This window comes from Canis lupus, chromosome X (genome assembly GCF_011100685.1).
Source record: "Canis lupus familiaris isolate Mischka breed German Shepherd chromosome X, alternate assembly UU_Cfam_GSD_1.0, whole genome shotgun sequence".
In the NCBI taxonomy this organism is placed as follows: domain Eukaryota; kingdom Metazoa; phylum Chordata; class Mammalia; order Carnivora; family Canidae; genus Canis; species Canis lupus.
Window position 1 is genome coordinate 85,583,732 of NC_049260.1, and position 18,474 is coordinate 85,602,205.

The 18,474-nt window shown below is 42.2% G+C and overlaps 1 protein-coding gene and 1 long non-coding RNA gene across 2 annotated transcripts in view; one reads left to right on the forward strand and one right to left on the reverse strand.

Annotated features, from left to right (window-relative positions):
• The window catches only part of TRPC5 (transient receptor potential cation channel subfamily C member 5), a 182,543-nt gene that overhangs the window by 85,601 nt on the left and 78,468 nt on the right, over window positions 1-18,474 (reverse strand). The window lies entirely within an intron of this gene.
• On the forward strand, window positions 224-18,469 carry LOC111094788. The gene is made up of 3 exons (XR_005386406.1): window positions 224-474; window positions 10,617-10,658; window positions 18,416-18,469. It is a non-coding gene; the product is annotated as an uncharacterized LOC111094788 (long non-coding RNA).

An 18,474-nucleotide genomic window follows, 5' to 3' on the forward strand; every position in this document is an offset into this window, starting at 1 on the left:
CTCCAAGTTCCTGTAGCAAGTACAGAAAAAAAATCACTCTGGGATACATTATGTTTTCAGATGTGCTTGGTTGGCCTCCCTGATTAGACTCTAAACTCCTGTAAGGCTGAGACCCCGGCCTCTATCTCACAGGTTCAGGGAGAAGGAGTGTGTTGCTACTATTAAACAATGAAGGGATGTGTGTGTGTGTGTGTGTGTGTGTGTGTGTGTGTGTGTGTGTGTATGTTTCTGGCTGGAGAAGTCTCTGATAGAGAAAGGAGAATGAATTTCAGAAGCAAGGTCGTGGGGAGATAAGTGAAATGTTTCAATGTTTCAGTGTCCTCTCAAGCAACAAAAGAACTAGAAATGAGATCTTGGGGAATAAAGGGCAGGAACGTCACCAGGAGGACCTTCTGCTGGGTGGCTACCATCTCTCAGTTACTCAGACGAAAGAAGAAGTTACCTTCGAATGATGGCAATTCCTACCTTTGACAGGTAAGCCATTGGTGATGGCCCTTCTATTTCTGAGACCCATCTTTTCCTAATGTCTCTGTGAAGGTCAACCTTTCACTCACAAGGTGAGTTCCCTCATAAACAATTCACCACTTGCAAGTATCAGAGAGGACACAGAGCATACATGTGGTTTGCCGAGGGAGGTAGGAATGAGCTCTCTTTCCCTTCTGGGGAAAGCACCTGCCCTTCTCCTTCGGATGCCAGTTTTCACGTCTTGTAATCTATATTTAGAGTGCCATGTCCATTATTCAAATGGGATGCATATTTCCTGTCACTGACATAAACATCTTTCAAACCAATTCTCTTTTTTTCTTGTTAGTTGAGTGTGGAAAGTCTATGACTCTTGCAACCAAAATTTGGAGCAGGACCGCAGATGAATTAAGACCTAACAGCCTAAGGGAGCAAGTGGGTTTTCTCTCAAGCTGTCTTATCTCTGCATAATATCACTTCCAGATGATTCTGTTCCAGATGAGGATCAAGGCCATAACTGGTCTATACTACCCAGGACTTCCTGGCAATGCTGACTTGCCTTAACTGTGGTTGTCATATACTCCTCTGAAGAAATGAGATGCAAAACTAAACAGACTCAGAATTCCTGACTTCTCAAGGGTATGGTGATTGGTTTGGTTTTGCCTTTTCCCTTTCGCTTACAGCTCATATGATTACTGGGGGTGCTTTAGTCCATCATAGCCACATTCCTCAGCTATCACACTGTGCAGTCATCATGCTCAAATACCCAGGAGCTTTGGTTTAATCCTGGTCTTACGATTCAGTTTGTGAGACTTCCAGGTTGCTGAGATATTTACCCTGCATGCTCAGATGTGTGTTTCAGAATGATCAATCTTGGCTGTTTGGAAGATGAATTGGCAAAGGGAATAGGGATGGGGTGACAGAATGGCTGGAGATGGGGGCGCTGATTAGGAGTCCGTTGTAACTCTCCAAGTGAGAGGCAACAGAGCCTGAGTTAGAGCAGTGGGAGTTAAATGAGGCTATGATAATGGAGATACTTTGAAGGTGGAATTGGCAATATTTGGTAATGGATTGCTTGAAGGAGTGGAAGGTTATTACATGATAAAAGGGGACAAGTGGAGGACTGAGTTTGGGACAGATACTAATGAGTTCACTTTAGGTATGGTGACTTATGGTCCAGGTTTGTCTGCTACCGAGGGAATACCCAGAATGTGGGACTCTCAGTACTAAAACCAGGAAAGTTCTGGGCAGACCAGGACAAGTTTGTCACCCTAAGTTTAGGATATATTGGATTTGAGGTGTCCGCATACAGTGTCCAGGAGGTGGCTGGGCACGTGGGAGTGGTGTGTAGAAAAGATATCAGAGTCAGGGGTTTAGTCCAGGGAGTTGCCTGTTACAGAAGATGGGTGAGCCCATGGAAATGCGTAGGATAACTAAGGGAGAATACACGGGATGAGATTATACCTATCTCAAATCCCCTGAGGAACTCTAGATCCTTGTGAATATGAATGAATGAATAAAATAACTAAGAGCAAGAGGTGAATGAGAACGAGACAGCAGGCTGCACTTTGAGGCACATCTACCTGTACAGGTGGGCAAAAAAGAACCAGAATGGATGAACATGAAAGACTCCTAACTTTGGGAAACGAACTAGGGGTGGTGGAAGGGGAGGTGGGCAGGGGGTGGGGGTGACTGGGTGGCGGGCACTGAGATGGGCACTTGACGGGATGAGCACTGGGTATTATTCTATATATTGACAAATTGGAAACCAATAAAAAATAAATTTGTTAAAAAAAGTCAAGGAGGAAGAAAATTCAAAAGGATGTGGGTTGAGAGGATTAATATTGAGGACAATTGGCTCTGGTAATTAATATGTCAACAGTAAAAGAACACTTTCTGTGACATCCTGAAATCAGATTATAAGATGCTGGTTAAATAGACAGAAGAAAGGAAGTATGGGTAGCAGAGGTTCATCTTTCTCCCAACAATGAGGGAAAAGGAAAGAATAGTTTTCTCCCTTAAAGGCCAGTTCAAGACCCAAGTCTTCTTAAGTTTTCCTGAATGATTGCCATGCCTATTGTTCTTCCCCTTCTCAAAGCACTAGAGACTCTGTAGGAAAAAAAAATTAGCTATGTGTGATATACTTCTTTAATTTTCTGGTAGCTTCTAGTGTGCTCGTTTGGTCTTCCTATTAAACTCTGAGCTTCTGGGCAGCCTGGGTGGCTCAGTAGTTTAGCGCCTCCTTCAGCTCAGGTCGTGGTCCTGGGGTCCTAGGATGGAGTCCCACGTCAGGCTCCCTGCATGGAGCCTGCTTCTCCCTCTGCCTGTGTCTGTGTCTCCCTCTCTGTCTCTCATGAATAAATAAATAAAATAAAATAAAACCCTATAAGCTCCCTGAGGGGTAGAGACCACAGCTTAGGTCTCCCATCTTGCCTACAAGAAAGGCCTTCAAGAATATTTGCTAGTTGTTAGGATGGGAAGGATGGAAAGATTCTCCAGTTCACATTTTTTCAACTTCTGCAGTATTTGCGTTTTGGGCTGGATAAGTCTTTGTTCCAGGAGACTGTCCTGGGCACTGTTGGGTGTTCAGTTTGACATTTCTCTATCCCTCTCCTATAGTTGTGACAATTGAAAAGTATTTCCAGACATTGCCAAATGTCTCTCCGTGTGTATGTGTTTGTATGTGTGTGCATGTGCGCTCTGTTTGGGAATAGACTCAGTTGTTACCCACTGCTCTAGGTGACCTGAGCCTAGCTTAGTTGCACCCTTGTCCTTCAGCCAGGGCAATCCAAAGCCATTTCCCACTGAGAAACATTGGCGTCCAACTCACAGCCTCCAGGAAGATGTATAATATTCCTTGGTTACTTGCTTTCAGTTCTGAGATCTTAAACTCATTCCTTTCTCTGCCTCTCCCTGGAGTGAGTTACTGGCTCAGTACTTGCACTTAAACACAAAGTACTGAAAAGATGCCAACACACTTCCCTTATGATCCTGAATATCAAAGCAGAGCCGGAGAGATATCTAATTACAGCAGCAGTTTGTAATGTTTCTACAACTGTAAGGGAAACATTTATTAATTTGTTCACAAAGTGTAACTAGTAATTAATAATACTTATTCTGTTCAAAGTATCTTTCAAATATTATATTATAACTCCATCTGTAGCCTCCTCAGAGACTGGCCAGAGGATGGGGGAAATTAGAGAAAGAGAAAATGTATAAAATAGAGGTACAGGATGTTTCAGTGCTCAAGCAGAGCAGAGAACCTAGGAGTCCTGGCCTCTCATTCTTTAGGTTAGTCCTGAAGTGTCTTCCTGACATTTTAAGAAATATTTATTTATTCATTTATGTGTTTATTTATGAGAGAGAGAGAGAGAGAGAGAGAGAGAGAGAGAGAGAGAATCCCAAGCAGGCTCCATATCCAATGTAGAGCCTGAGCTTGATCTCATGACCCTCTGAGATTACAACCTGAGCCAAAATCAAAAGTCTGATGCTTAACTGACTGAACCACCCAGGTGCCCCTCTTCCTGACATTTTTTATGTATCATCACAATGGGGCCCATTGTTCCCAAAGGACATTTCATGTGGGTTGAGCTGGATTGTGGGTGAGGATAAGAAAACTGCTCTGATACCTTGCCCTGTTCTACCACCATTTTCCAGATTTCTGAGGTTCCTGAGTAGTGCTCTGCAAATCTTCCTACTGCTGCTCTATGGGAAAGTCCAATAAACTAGGCAGTTCATTTTTATCAAGTGCATGATAAGACTATTGTCTTACGACACCAAAAAGTGATACGGATAGAAGGAGTAAGGTTGTACAGGGCATAGCTCATTCTTCCTGGTTCTTAATGGAGCATGTTAATTTATTGAACTAAGAATTTTCTGTATATTCTTGGATTTTAGCCCCATGGCAGCCCCATAAAATAGGTATTAGTATCTGGCCTCTTTATATAGAGAAGAGAATGTTAAATCAGTGAGGTTAAATCACATGCCAAAAGCATATAGATATAAAGTTATAGAGAGCTGTGATTCCAACCCATTCTGTATAACTCCAAAGTCTGTGCTCTTATCCCCTATGTTAATGTGTTTCATTTATCCGGTCCACTTTCTCTCCATTTTCTTTTTTAAATGGTAAGCTATTCCATTTTATGGAAGGAAGAACTGTGGGCCAGAAGGTATAAAGGACTTGCCCAGGATGACTTGGTGTTGGTGATGGTAGGGGTGGGAGGGGAAGAGGCTAGAAAACACATTTTCTTCCTTATACTGTGTGTGCTCTTTTCTCCTTATCACATTATTCCTAGTTTAGAATATAAGTCACATCTCATTCTAGGAAACAATTAAAGGACTAGAAAAGGAAGTCTGCCATTAATTGTGTGATACTAAATTTCTGAATTCTGTGGCACTGACAAATCAGATGATGGAGCCATTTTATTTCCCAATGGATATTGGAGGTCATTAGCTAGTGTTAGCCTGCCAGCAGGCTTTGAGTGGAGAGTACATTACGTCCTTTCAGGATCTCCCAGGAGGAATGAAGAATCTAGTGAATATATAGAAATAGAGAATATTGAAACAATATACTACATACCTCAACCAAGGAGCTGGACTAAAGAATCTAGCTGCCACAAAAGGAGAGATTTTCTTTTCTTTTTTTAAAAGATTTTATTTATTTCAGTGATAGAGACGGAAAGCATAAGCAGGGGAGGGAGGGGCAGAAGGAGATGCGACTCCCCATGGAGCAGGGAACTCGATGGGGGGGGCTCAATCCCAAGACCCTTGGATCAGGAACTGAGCTTAAGGCAGATAGTTAACTGACTGGGCCGCCCAGGTGCCCCAAAAGGAGAGGCTTTCTATAGCATTACTAAGTTGCTTCTGAGTCACTTTGAGGAGTGAGAGGGAGAAGTAATGCAGAACCAATTGGCATCTTCCAGGATTTAATGGAGTGATGGTTCTACATCTAGAATAACCTTGGAAAGTCCTTGGTCTTGAAGCAGGTCAGTTTCCTACTGTCAGCTGGAATTCTCCTGTACACCTCTGTGCAATCAACTCTCCCATCATTGGGTCAAGGTGAATAAATCAGAGAGATGGGGCTAGTCTCTTATTTCTAAGAAACTTAATTTTATTTTTGTTTGATATAGATAGCATATTTACATGTAAGAATGATCTGTTCTGTTGGGAGAATATGGACTATTAAGCATTATCATTTCTAACAATTCCAGGGATTACTGTAAATCCCTCAGAGATTTTTGTTACATTCAATAGTCACAAGCCTTCTGGTTAATTGACTTTCCTACCTACATTTTCTCAGTAATTGACTAGGAAAGAATCTTCATGAAGTATCCTTTTTCATTTGTCTCTTTTCCCACAAAAGTGGTCATAGCCCACAGGTTTTATACAATTGTAGCCATCTTTTTCTTTTTTAGCCATTGTCCATGCCACACTCCTTGAGGCTTGTCACCAGATTTTCATGCCTCCCTTCCCATCATAACCGTATCCCTGCCTAATCATCAAGAAGCGGGCGGAACTGAAGAAGGACTGAGCTGGTGATGCATGGATTTAGTAAAGGAACCTGAGGATCCTTTAAGCTCTTTCCTTCATTTCCTGATATTTCTAAGGCCAAGCATCAGTTCTGGTGTGTGGTGGCCCTGGAAAGCTCTTGGGTTCTGGAGTCAGTCAGTTCTGGGTTAGAATCCTGTCTGCCACTTACAGCCAGGTGATATTCAGCAACTCACTGTTTCCATATTTTTAAAGTGAGGATGATATTCATTTGTTGCTGCTGTCTGTTTTTCTGACCCCTGGCCACTTGCCTAGCTCTTTCCCTCGAATTCCTACACCTATTCTTTCATTTTGATCTGTGCCCATTGCTTTTGACTTTGCCCTGTGAGTTTGTAGGGTACAGATTGTTTTTATCTAGTCTTTGACTCAGGGCTATGCAGACTTGCCCTTGGTTTTGTTTGTAGAATGAAAACCCTGAGAGGGCCAGAGCTGTGGTTATTTGTGCTTACCATCATAGCCCCAGGACCTAGGACCATATTTGGAACATAGGAGGTGATCAGTAGATTTTTATGGGATAAATGAATGCACAGGGTTCCTGATCCTAGTGCCCAGATCAGTCCCTTTGACCTACTACTGCACACAGCCTAATGTAAGGAGTGGTTATATCCTACAAGAACAGGCCCTGTTCAGTCACTATCCTGTGAACAGGACTACTTGCCCACTTTGCCTTGGAGAGTACCCACAAATTTCTGTTAGTTCATTCAGGGCTTATCCTGAGTCATCCTGTACTTGAGGAGGTTAATAGGACTGTACAGACCTATTTAAATTGATAAGGATGACAAAAATGATTAGTGGAGCCAAAGTGAACAAATGCTCTTGAGTTCAGCCTTGTGAAGCTTATACTCCCTTCACTGCAATTGTGGCATATTCATATTAAGCCATCTCTCCTCCTCCTCCTCCTTCTCCTCCTCCTCCTCCTTCTCCTCCTCCTCCTCCTCCTCCTCCTCCTCCTCCTTCTTCTTCTTCTTCTTTCAGAGAGAGAGTGAGCAGGAGTCAGGTGGGGTGGTGCAGAGGGCAAAGGAGAGAAAATCTTAAGCTGAATGTGGAGCCCTACACAGGGCTCCATCTCACAACCCTGAGACAATGACCTGAGCTGAAATCAAGAGTCAGATGTTTAACTGACTGAGCTACCCAGGCACCCTGTAATCTTTCTTTTTAAATTCCCAATTGTACATTATGGGCAAAAGCTGTCACTTTATCTCTTGTCCTTGAGAAGCCTTTCTTCTATATCTGCTACAAACTTGTTACAAAATGTAGGTGTCCTGGAAGCAGTTGTACAGACCATCTGGACTGAATGAAAAGATTTACTTCTGGGTGGAGTGTTAAGTGAAAGAGTATCCCCTGGTTTCTTGGGGGTTATCAATTCAGTCGTTGCTTCCCGTGTGACATTATAAATACATCTGGTTGCAGTGAGGCTAGAAGTAGCTTATTTCCTGTTGCAGTTGGATAAGGTGGAATTATGCCCATTCCTATTTATGACTCAGAGAGCCGCCTGAAACTGCAGGATAACTGAGGTAATGGCAGATGAAAACCAGGGTAGGTGAGGGCTGAACGGAGTTTTTGATTGAGGTTACTTTTAGTAAAGAGGCTTTAGGCAAGTATAGTCCTATTAACTGCAATTTAGCTAGGCCTAAGCAATGGTTAATTAAGGCAAAGCCAGGGCCTATCCAGGAGCACAGTTTAGATAAGGCCTAGCTGGGGCTTAAATTAAGCCATAGTCATAGTTAGGCCTAACCAGGGCACAGCCAGGTTCAAAGTCTAGTTAAGGCCTAGTCAGCCTGGTTGAGGGCTAGTCAGCACAATGAAGATGTAACCAGAGCCTAAGCCTACCTGTGGCTTAGTTGCTCAGTTAAAGCCTAGATAACCCAGTTAAGGTCTAGTCAGAATCTGGTTAAGGCATACCCAGGGCCTAAGTGTAGTTAACTACTAGTCAGAATATAGTTAGACTTAGCCAGACCATGTTTAGGACCTATCAGAGTCTTCTTAAGGTTATGCCAGGTCCTAAGCCTAGTTAAAAGCAAGATAGCTTGGTGAAGGCCTCATCAGAGTATTGTCAAAGCACAGCCAGTGCCTTAGCCTACTTTTGGTCCTGGCAAATCCCATTTAAGGCCAATGGACCTAAGAGTACTTAAATCCTAATCATAGTCTAGTTAAGTCCTAGCAAGGGCATAAACAAAGTTTAATTCTAGTCACAGCTTAGTTAGGACTTAGCTAGGTCTAAACCTTGTGAAATTGTAGTCAGAGCCCAGTTAAGTTTTAGTCAGGGCCTCTCCTGACTAAATTTGTGGGTACTCTCCAAGGCAAAGTGGGCAAGTAGTCCTGTTCACAGGATAATTGTAGTCAGAGCCTAGTTAAGTGTTAGAGCCCAGTGAATGTCCAGCCAGGCTCTAAGGCTAGTTTAGACTTTGTTAAAGTCTGGTTAAAGCCTGGTCAGTGTTTAAGCTTATTTAAGGTCTATTCAGAACCCAGATAAAGCCTAACCTTAGTTCAGTATTAGTCAGAAACAAATTAAGGTATAGACAGGGCCTAAGCTTAGTCAAGGCCCAACCAGAGCTTGTTAAGATATAGCAGAGCCTAAGCCTATAGGGTTAAAAGCTAACATGGTTTAAGATCTCCTCAGAGTATGATAAGTACTAGCCATGGCCTAAGCCTAGTTTATGTTTAGTCAGAGACCAGTTGGGGCCAAAATCTAGTTAACTTTTAGTAAGAAACGACTTGAGGTACATCCAGGACCTAAGCTTATTAAAGCCTTTTCAGAGCTTGGTTAAGGCCTAGCCAGAGCCTTGTTAAGGTATTCCTAGGACCTAAACCTAGTTAAAAGTTAGCCAGCCCAGTTGAGGCCTAACTGGGGCTAAAGCCTAGTTCAGGCTTAGTCAGAGCCCCATAAAGGTCTAGTCAGAACCTAAGAGTCTAGTTAATGTATAGCCAGGGCTTGAGACTAGTTAAGGGATAGTTTGTCCAATTAAGGCCTAGTTAGTTTATTTAAGGCCCAGCTAGGGCCAAAACCCAGTGAAAGTTTCATCAGTCCAGTCAAGGCCTAGTCAGGGCTCAGCTGAGACTTAGGGTTCAGTTCAGGCCTAGTCAGTGCCTGAGACTGGTTAAAGCTTGGCCAGCTCACGTAAGGTGTAACCAGGATTGAAACATAATTTTGGCCTAGCTAGAACCCATTTAAGCCCTAGCCAGGGTCAAAATGTAGTTAAGGTATAGTTGGGATCTAATTAAGGCCTAGCTGCAGCCTAAATCTAGAGAAGCCATAGTCAAGGCCTAGTTAAGGGATATTAGGTTTCTAAGCCCAGTTAAGACTTAATCAGTGCAGCTAATGCCTGGTCAGTTCAGTTAAGGCTTAATAAGCTCAGCTGAGTCCTCGTCAGGGCCTAAGCCTAGTTTTTTCTGTTGTTTTTTTTTAAAAGATTTTATTTATTTATGGGAGATACACAGAGAGAGGCAGAGGGAGAAACAGGCTCCCTGTGGGGAGCCCGATGAAGGACTCAATCCCCAGACCCCAGAATTATGACCTGAGCCGAAGGCAGATGCTCAACCACAGAGCCAGTCAGGAGCCCCAGGGCCTAAGTCCACTTGAGGTCTATTTGAATCCCACTTAAGGTCTAGCCATGGACTAAGCCTAGCCGGGACCTAGCTCTAGAGAAGACATAGATAGCCAGAGTCTATTTTTAAGGTGTAACAAGGCCTGAGTCTTTTAAAGGCCTATTTAGCCCAGTTAAAGCCCAGAATTGGGCTGAACTTAGTGATGTTGTAGTCAGAGTGTAGTTAGGTCCTAGCCAGGCTTAAGCCTAGTTAATGCCTAGTTAGAGTCTAGTTAAGGTGAAGCCAGGGCCTATATCTAGTTAAGGCCTTGTCATCCCAGCTAAGGCCTACTTAGGCCCTTCACTCTGTTAAGGGCTAGTCAAGACTAGGGTAACCAGCTTATTCCAGTTTGCCCAAGACTTTCCATATATAGCACTGAAAGTCTGGGTCCTGGAAAATCCCTTGGTCCCTGCAAGGGATCAAGTCACTGACTGGTCACTCTAGTCAAGGCCTTTTTTTTTTTTAAAGATTTTATTCATTCATGAGAGACAGGGAGAGAAAGAGAAAGAGAGGCAGAGACACAGGCAGAGGGAGAAGCAGGCTCCATGCAGGGAACCCGATGTGGGAATTGATCCCGAGACTCCAGGATCATGCCCTGGGCCAAAGGCAGGCGCTAAACCGCTGAGCCACCCAGGGATCCCCAAGTCAAGGCCTTTTAAAGAAAACTTTCCTTTGCCTTGGAGTTTACAAAGCACATTCATAGTTTATAGTTTTTGTTTATAGTTTACAAAACACATTTTCAACCTTATTTTGTCGGAGTATTATAGTATCTACTTGAGATAGGTGTTATCGTCCTCCTTGATATATATATAGATGAATCAACTCAGGTTTTGAGAGAAGGGCCTTCCTCAATGCCATACAGCGTCAAAGGTAGAGTTTAATCAAATTTCAAAATGTTTGAATTCAAAAGCCATGCTGTTATTTTTCAAGCTACAGTAAAGGGGCATTTCCCCATAATTAAAAGCTGTTGAAATGATAAAAGTTAACACTTGCTCAAGGTATTACCATCATCCTGTTTGCAGGTCAGGAAAGTGAGTTATGGCAAGCTTTGCGACCTGCCCAAGGTAAGAAAAATTTTAAACTTAAACTCAGGGTTCTCTGCCTCCAATTCTCTGCCTCCTTATTTTTCCCCTTTAACGATAATCTCTTTCCTTCATCCATCCTACTTGCTCAGTGTCGGGTACACATCTGTGTGGCTGAGACTCTTGGTGATGTCTGGAGCTATCAATGATGTTTCCATGCATACGTTATCTGAAGTCCATCAGGCATTTGGTAGACTGTTCTTGTGTTGACACTTCTGTTTGCAGCCTGAGGGTTATCTATTGGATAGATGCTCATCTCATTAGGGAAAGGTTGTTAAGCCTGGCAGCAGAGCTGACATGGTAGTAGAGTCAAGCCTCAACCACTTGATTTGCTGTGATCAAAGGATAAAGACAATAAAGAGAAACCTTGTCTCCTTGGGAGTTCTTGGGAGGGTGACTGGATATATCCATGTTATAATGACATTTTGGGGACTAGGGAAAGAGATCAGGCCTCCCTCTCTGTTACTGTGGATTCTGGTGCCAGAAGGCACTGAGAACTTGGCTTGCCTTTTCCTGGCTGTGCCATTTCTCTTGCCTCCTGTAAGCTTACCAGGGGTGACAGGTGTCTCTGTTAAAAAGCCTGTATGCAAATATAGCTGTATCTTCCACTATGTTATCCCGAGGACAAAATAGTTGCCACCCCTGCAGAATGTAGCAGCTTCTGGATTGGATGCCAATGGTAGCAGCGTGCCAAGCATGAAGTATCCTGTTCCCCCCAACCCTGCCAAATAAACACCAGCTTCCTCTTCAGTGTTACATTTAAAGGGACAGCCTCCACTCTTCTTGTATGGCAGAGATAGAAGGGGAAAGCTTTCAACATGGGTGGTCTGTGGCTCGGATGGTGGCACTATGGAAGAGACCACCCACTAGGATACACTTTAGGTAGTGCCTTCTTGGACTGTAATTTCCTGCTCTCTGCTCTTAGGTTGCTTTGGAGAACTACTTGGTTTACTGAATAATGTGAAAGGAAGATAGAGCTGGTTAGGAAGGAACAAATGATTTATTCCATTGAGCAGCTGGTAGATTCAAACGTTGCTTTCTTTCTTGGAGAGAACATCATGTGGGAATGGCATTATTTTCTCTGACGTTCACATGATGACTCCCCACATAAACTCAGGCCTTTAGATGACTTCATGTGTTTGCATTTCCATGAGCTAGTGAGGCACATTCAGCTTCGAGGCATTGGGTTAATGGCATAAGCAGGCCATATCTCTGTCCTAATAAAAGATCTGGAAGACCTTTCCTTGGGGACTGGGGGCTTTGCAGTATACTGTTGGAGGCTATGGAAAAAGAGCACGGAACTAGTTTTCTGGTTCTACTACATTCCAGTTACATGACTTTGAGTAGATTGTTTTGCCTCTCTGGGTATCAATTTTTCTAAATGTAAAATGGAGGTAATAAACACTGTGTTTCCCTATCCATGCTATGTGTTAACGGTGAAGATCAAAGGAGATATAATGTGAAAATACTAGAAAAAGTATAAAATCCTATACAAAAGGTAAGGAATTATTAGTCCTATTATTCATTCAACAAATATTTATTGAATACCCACTGTGTATGTTTAAACATGTAACTCTAATTGAGAAGATGAGATGTGAGCAAAGAGTTTCAAGGAGGTGAGGATATTTGAGCAGATATTTGAGCAAAGAACGTTCCAGACAGAAGTAGTAGGCAGTGCAAAGCACCTTCAGAGGAAGTGTGCCTGGTGAGTTTGGGGAATGGTCAAGTGGCCAGAGTGGCTGGAATAGAAGGAGGGGAGTGAAGTAGAAATGAAGTTGTAGATTACATTGTGGAGGGCCATGTAGTCTATTATAAGGATCTGGGCTTTACTCTGAAGGACATGCAGAACCATTAGAGGAGGACAGACATGAACTGACTTACATTTTATTTTATTTTATTTTAATGATAAAGAATGTGTGTGCATGCATGAGCAGAGGATAGGGAGAGGAAGAGAGAATCTTAAGTAGGCTTCATGCCCAGCACAGAGCCCAACACAGGGCTCGATCTCATGACATTTTGATCATCATGACCAGAGCCAAAATCAAGAGTCGGTTGCTTAATCAACTGAGCCACCCAGGCACCCCATTCTGACTTACATTTTATTTATTTTTAAAAAGATTTATTTATTTATTTGAGAGAGAGAAAGCACGAGGGGGAGGGGCAGAGAGAGAGGGAAACTTAGGCAGACTTTTTGCTAAGTGTTGAGCCCTACATGGGGCTCGATCTGACAATCCCGAGTTCATGACCCCAGTTAAAACCAAGAGTCAGATGCCTAAATGACTGCACCACCCAGGCACTTCCTGACTTACATTTTAAAGAGCTCACTCTGGTTGTTGTGTTGGGAAGAGGTTGGGGTGAAGCAAAAGGAATCCTATGAGGAGGTTGTTAAAATAATCAATGTGTGAGGTAGATGCCAGTGGCTCACAATGGCAAATTATTAGATTTTGAGTATATTTTGAAGGCAGGGCCAAAAGGATATTGGCTATGGATTGAGGGGAAAAGAAAAAAAGTCAAGGAAAACTCAAGATTTTTGAGCTTGAGTAGTTAGAAGGATAGAGTTACCATCTACTGAGCTGGAGAAGGCTATAAGTAGAATAAGTTTCGGAGGGAATATCAAGGATCTAGTTTTGGATATACTGAGTTTTATATATCACAGGTCAGGGTAAAGGCAATTAGATACACAAAGATGAAATTCTGGAGAAAGGTCAGAACTAGATAAATAAATTTGGGAGTCATCTGCATATAGGTGTTATTTACAGCCTGTATGAGATTGCTAAGGAAGTAGTTATAGATGGAACATAAGACGACCTGGGAGTTATCAACCATGTCAAGTGTGGAAGCCACTGGAGACTTGGACAAGGATACTTAAGTGGAGTGGCCATTCTATTTAACTAAAAGTGTGTGTTTTAGAACAGAAATATTTAACCTGGTAATATTGGTCATGAGATAAGAGAGAGATTTGGTTCTTGTCAACCAAACCTGCCTTAAGATTCCCCTGCCTCTAGCTAATATTAAAAAAAATCTGTGAGGAATCCTGAAAAGACAAGTCCATCCAGCCTTTCACTTGAGGGCTCTTGCCAGACCAAAGAACTGTGGCCCAGATGTGCTTTTCTGAGTGCCAAGCATATAGGTAATGGATGAGCTCTTTACCCATGTTTAAAATGCTAACCTTTGGCCCCTTTTTGAACCTTCAGAGGCAGAGGATAAAATGTTCAGAGGGAAAGGAAACAATAAATTCATGCCCAAGGGCAAAGCATTATCTTTATAGAATATTAAGAAATGTTTTCTTTGCCTCCCTTCCTCCAATTTATTCTGATTGTATTTATCTCAGAGGTCAAACATGGAGAAGTCTTATTTTTTTATTTCTGTGGAGCAGCATATGGTCTTTGGGTGATTTTAATGTTCATGTAGGTTTTTGCTGTCTTTCCTTTTTACTAGAATGTTCTAAGTGTGGTTGCACTATGGGAACAATAATAGGGATGAGGACAATAAAATGGTTATACTCAAGGAGCCCTGTGGCCTATGAGCTACTTGGTAAGCCACCCACCATGGCCATATTGTGTTCTTGTTGCCATCTTAACACTGTTTCTTATTCTGTTGGTGATCAGGAGTTCCCCAGAGCATTACTAGGTACCATCATGTAAGGTACAGCACAGAGGGTCAAGAGACTGAAGAATTAGATTCTCACTCTTGCTCTGCTACTAACCAGCTGTGAAATCTTGGAAAATCACTTATCGATGTTGGGTCTTCATTTCCTTAGTCATAAAAAAGGAATAATCCTTGCTGCACAGGATGTTATCAGGATTAAATACATTAATGTATGTGAAAGTACTTGAGGATATAATTAGCAGAAGGAGGAAACTATGAAACACAGATAAACTACCAAGGGAGGTTATGGAATCTTATTTTGAGATGATAAAAAACAGAAGCACTCTTCCTTTGGTGGATAAGCAGTGAGCACATTTGCAGGCAGATGGAAGAACTATATGGCCTTTGATCTTTCTTACAGTTAGAAAAAGAAACAAATTGGGTCTCTCCTGGCAAGCTGACATTTGCCACAGAAACAGAGGAGGCCACGGCTGGTGCTTAGTCTTGCTTTTTATCAAATTTCTGAGAAGTATTCTTGAAACTCAAGACTAAATCCAGGTTAGGATAGTAGAGGATAAGAAGTATGCAAAGATATATGTATGATGCTCCCTTTCTTACCCAAATGATTCACATAGGAAGATCTGAAAGTCTGGGCTGGTTCAAGTGAAGTCATGCTAGACACGGGATAATGGCCTTCATTATCTTGCCTGAATGACTTTGCCAATTACTCTCCAAGTAAGTGTTTCCAAAGAATAGCTAGTTAATGCTTTGAAAGATTTATTGCCATAAGACCAAGTGTAGGGCCTTCTCCATGCAGCTGGTGCTACACTGGAGGACTAGCCAATGAGCAGTCTGACGCATGGCCAGCTTCTACCTGACAGGGCGAGGAGCCAGAGTGAGTGGATGCTTCAAAGGCAAGAAGCAGTTAGGTTAGGAAGATCCACCAATCTTCAAGGATTCCCTGCCTGACTGGTCTCAGGTCTCCTGAAAGGGTTATGTGGGAGCAAGAGTCACAAGATAGTCCTGATCCCTCACATCTTTACCCAAGTTCAAAGTCATGTGAGTTCCAACTATGAGCTAAGTTGTCATATCTGGTACTTCCTTCTAGGTTTTGTAAAACCTGCAGTTGTCCCCCCCTCCTTCTAGGGGTCACTAGTCAGTACTCAGGATGCACCACACACTGTTTCTTGGATCCCAGGATTTTTCCAGAACAATGACATTAGCTAGTATATATTAAGAGCTTCCTATATACCAGGCACCATTCTAAACTTGTTGTGTATATTAACTCAGGTTGTTCTCATGATCATTATTAACTTCATTTTACAGTTGAGAAACTGAGGCAAAGTAGGTTGGCCACCTTCCAGGTCATAGGTGGAAAAGTTGTGATTCAAACACAGATCTGTTTGACACAGATCCTACACGATCCTACCCTTACAACTACTAGCATCGCTTGACTGTATCTCCCAAAGAAAATACACAAACAAAAGCGATGTGCCTTTTTCCTTCTCAGAAATCTGAGAAAAGATGTGGAAATAAAATCTCTTTTCCTGTTACTTCCAAGTTTCGTCCTTATTTCCCTTATTTTAGACCCTGTCCTCTGCACTGGTAATATTTAAAAAGCCAAGAACCTTTCTAGAAGTAGTACAGCTCTTTTTAGTGTCTCTGAGAGTGGGGGGAGGGCTGTGGGCTTCTCACCAGAGCCAAGATTCAGGGACAAGCCTGTGCAGAGTCCTACCAAGTCAAGATGGGGGGGGAGGCTGTTCTCCTGTTTGGATAGTTTTGAGGAAACTCTTTGTCTGTCTAGGAAAATAACCAAGAGATACATTTTCAAAAGTGGTTGTTTTTCTCCAGTGACTAAGTTGTTTTTCGGAAGGGTAAGCAAGAATTTGTGATTCTCTCTGCAGCAGTGAGCAAATTTGGAAGAGGAGGAAAGAAATTCAGTAGAATTCAGTTTAAATTGACCATAAGGACATTTCCTACTCCCGCTCTTTCCAGTTTCTGTTTTGAATTTTTCATATATTTTCAAGAAGGGACCATGTTTAGCTCCTCAGCTGCACAATCCTTTCCTTTCTCTCTTGATAAATTAAAGATGGTTCATGGGGATTTTAAATGTCATATCCTATAACAGGCAAATGCCTTATTGCACACAGTTTTTTTTTAAGGCAAAGGTTTGTCCCTTCAAAAAAAGAGTTTAAAGGGTAAATACTGTTGCTTTGTTCACTGTAATCCCCTTGCCCAGAGAGTACCAGCTATGTCAAAATTATAAAATTTGTCAGGGCGCCTGGGTGGCTTAGTCAGTGAAGCATCTGCCTCTTGATTTTGGCTCAGGTCATGGTCTCAGGGTCTTGAGATCAAGCCCCTGTGTCAAGCTACACACTGACCATGGAGCCTGCACGTCCCTTTCCCTCTGCTCCTCCCCCAGCTCCTTCTCTCTCTCTCTCTCTCAAATAAAATCTTTTAAAAAATTATAAAATTTTTCATTTGGGGACAAGGACCTCTCAATGTTTTCCTCGGGGGGGGGGGGACAGCAATAAGAAGTAAGGTCTGGGAAGGGCTTTTAAAAAAATATCTGTATTGAATGCATGTATGCAAATGGTACTGCGGCACCAGAGAAGGGAGCATTTTGAAAAAAATTTCCTGTTTGTAAATAGGAACCTGGCACCTACACTCACCAAAGGCACATTTTAATCTCTCCCACATAACTGCCTCTGTTCCCCTTGGATATGAACTAATTTACCTTGCCTGATGCAGAGAAGCTTATCAACTATAAACATGGACCCAGAGGATTTGTATTTCTTTGCTCCTTTTCCATCCTACTGTTAGACACTTATTGCCAGTTTGCTAGTTATGAGCACCACAAAATAGCAGGGTAAGACTATCAGCTAAATGAAAAATGATGGCTCTTGATTAGTTGTGCTGACCAAAATGTCATAAAAGTGAGATTAATAAGAACCTATGGGTTAAAGACTCTAGTTATCAGATGGATAGGATGGCCTCTGCCCCAGCTGTCTTTCTGAGCTACTTGGAAGATGTGGGTTATCTCATCTTGTGTTAGTTTATGACTACATCTAGCTATAAGCCCTCTTGCTTTACTTAGTTAGCACTGACCTGAGGTAGAGAGCCAAATGGGCCAAAGGGACCCTTTTCTGTACCTTCAGATTTCATTCCATTTTCATTGGCCGTGATGACTGGCTTGCTAAACACTGGCAAGACTCTCATCACTGTCTTGCTGTTCCTACTGGTTTTACAAGAAAGAGACCTGCAATTAAAAGTCAGATAATTTTTTTGAGATATACATACAGCGAAGTGCACAAATTGTAAGGGTACCCCTGAATGTTTATTTTTTAAATTAAATTTTATTTTTTAAGATTTTATTTATTCATTTGAGAGAGAGATAGTGAAAGAGAGCATGAGCAAGGGGCGGGGACAGGGAGAAGCAGGCTCCTCATTGTGCAGGGAACCCAATGTAGGGCTTAATCCCAAGACTCTGGGATCATGCCCTGAGTCAAAGACAGATGCTTAACTGACAGCCATTCAGGCACCCCAGAATTTTTTTTTTAGAAAAACATGTAATCATATCATGACAGAGAACCTTTCTAGCACCCTAGAAAGCTTTTTCATATCCCTGGCCAGTCAATAACCCCCCACCCAAAGGTAATCACTATGTTTACTTCCATTCCATAGTTTTGTTTACTTGTTTTAAAATTTCATGTAAATGGAATTATATGATACACACTTTTACACATCTGGTTTCTTTCAGTATTCTTGTGCTTGTATTTTGGGGACATTTGTACACTTTTCTTTTCGGTTATATACTTAGAAATAGAATAGGGTCATGGGATAGAGGTACATTTGGTTTTAGCAGATAATGTCCAACAGTTCTCTAAAGTACTTATACCAGTTAACACTCACCAACAATGTATGAGAGTTTCAGTTGCTCCCTGTTCTTCTCAATGCTTGGTATTGTCAGGTTTTTTTCCATGCTAGCTGTTCTTTGGTGGGGTTTTGTGTGTCTAATTGTAGCTTTAATTTGCATTTTCTCACGTACAGTAATGAAAAGCTGTTCATATGCTTGTATGCCACTTGAATGTTCTCTTCTGTGAGGTGCCATTTAATTCTTTGTAACCTATTGTGGACAATGTCCACAATAGCCAAACTGTGGAAGGAGCCTCGGTGTCCATCGGAAGATGAATGGATAAAGAAGATGTGG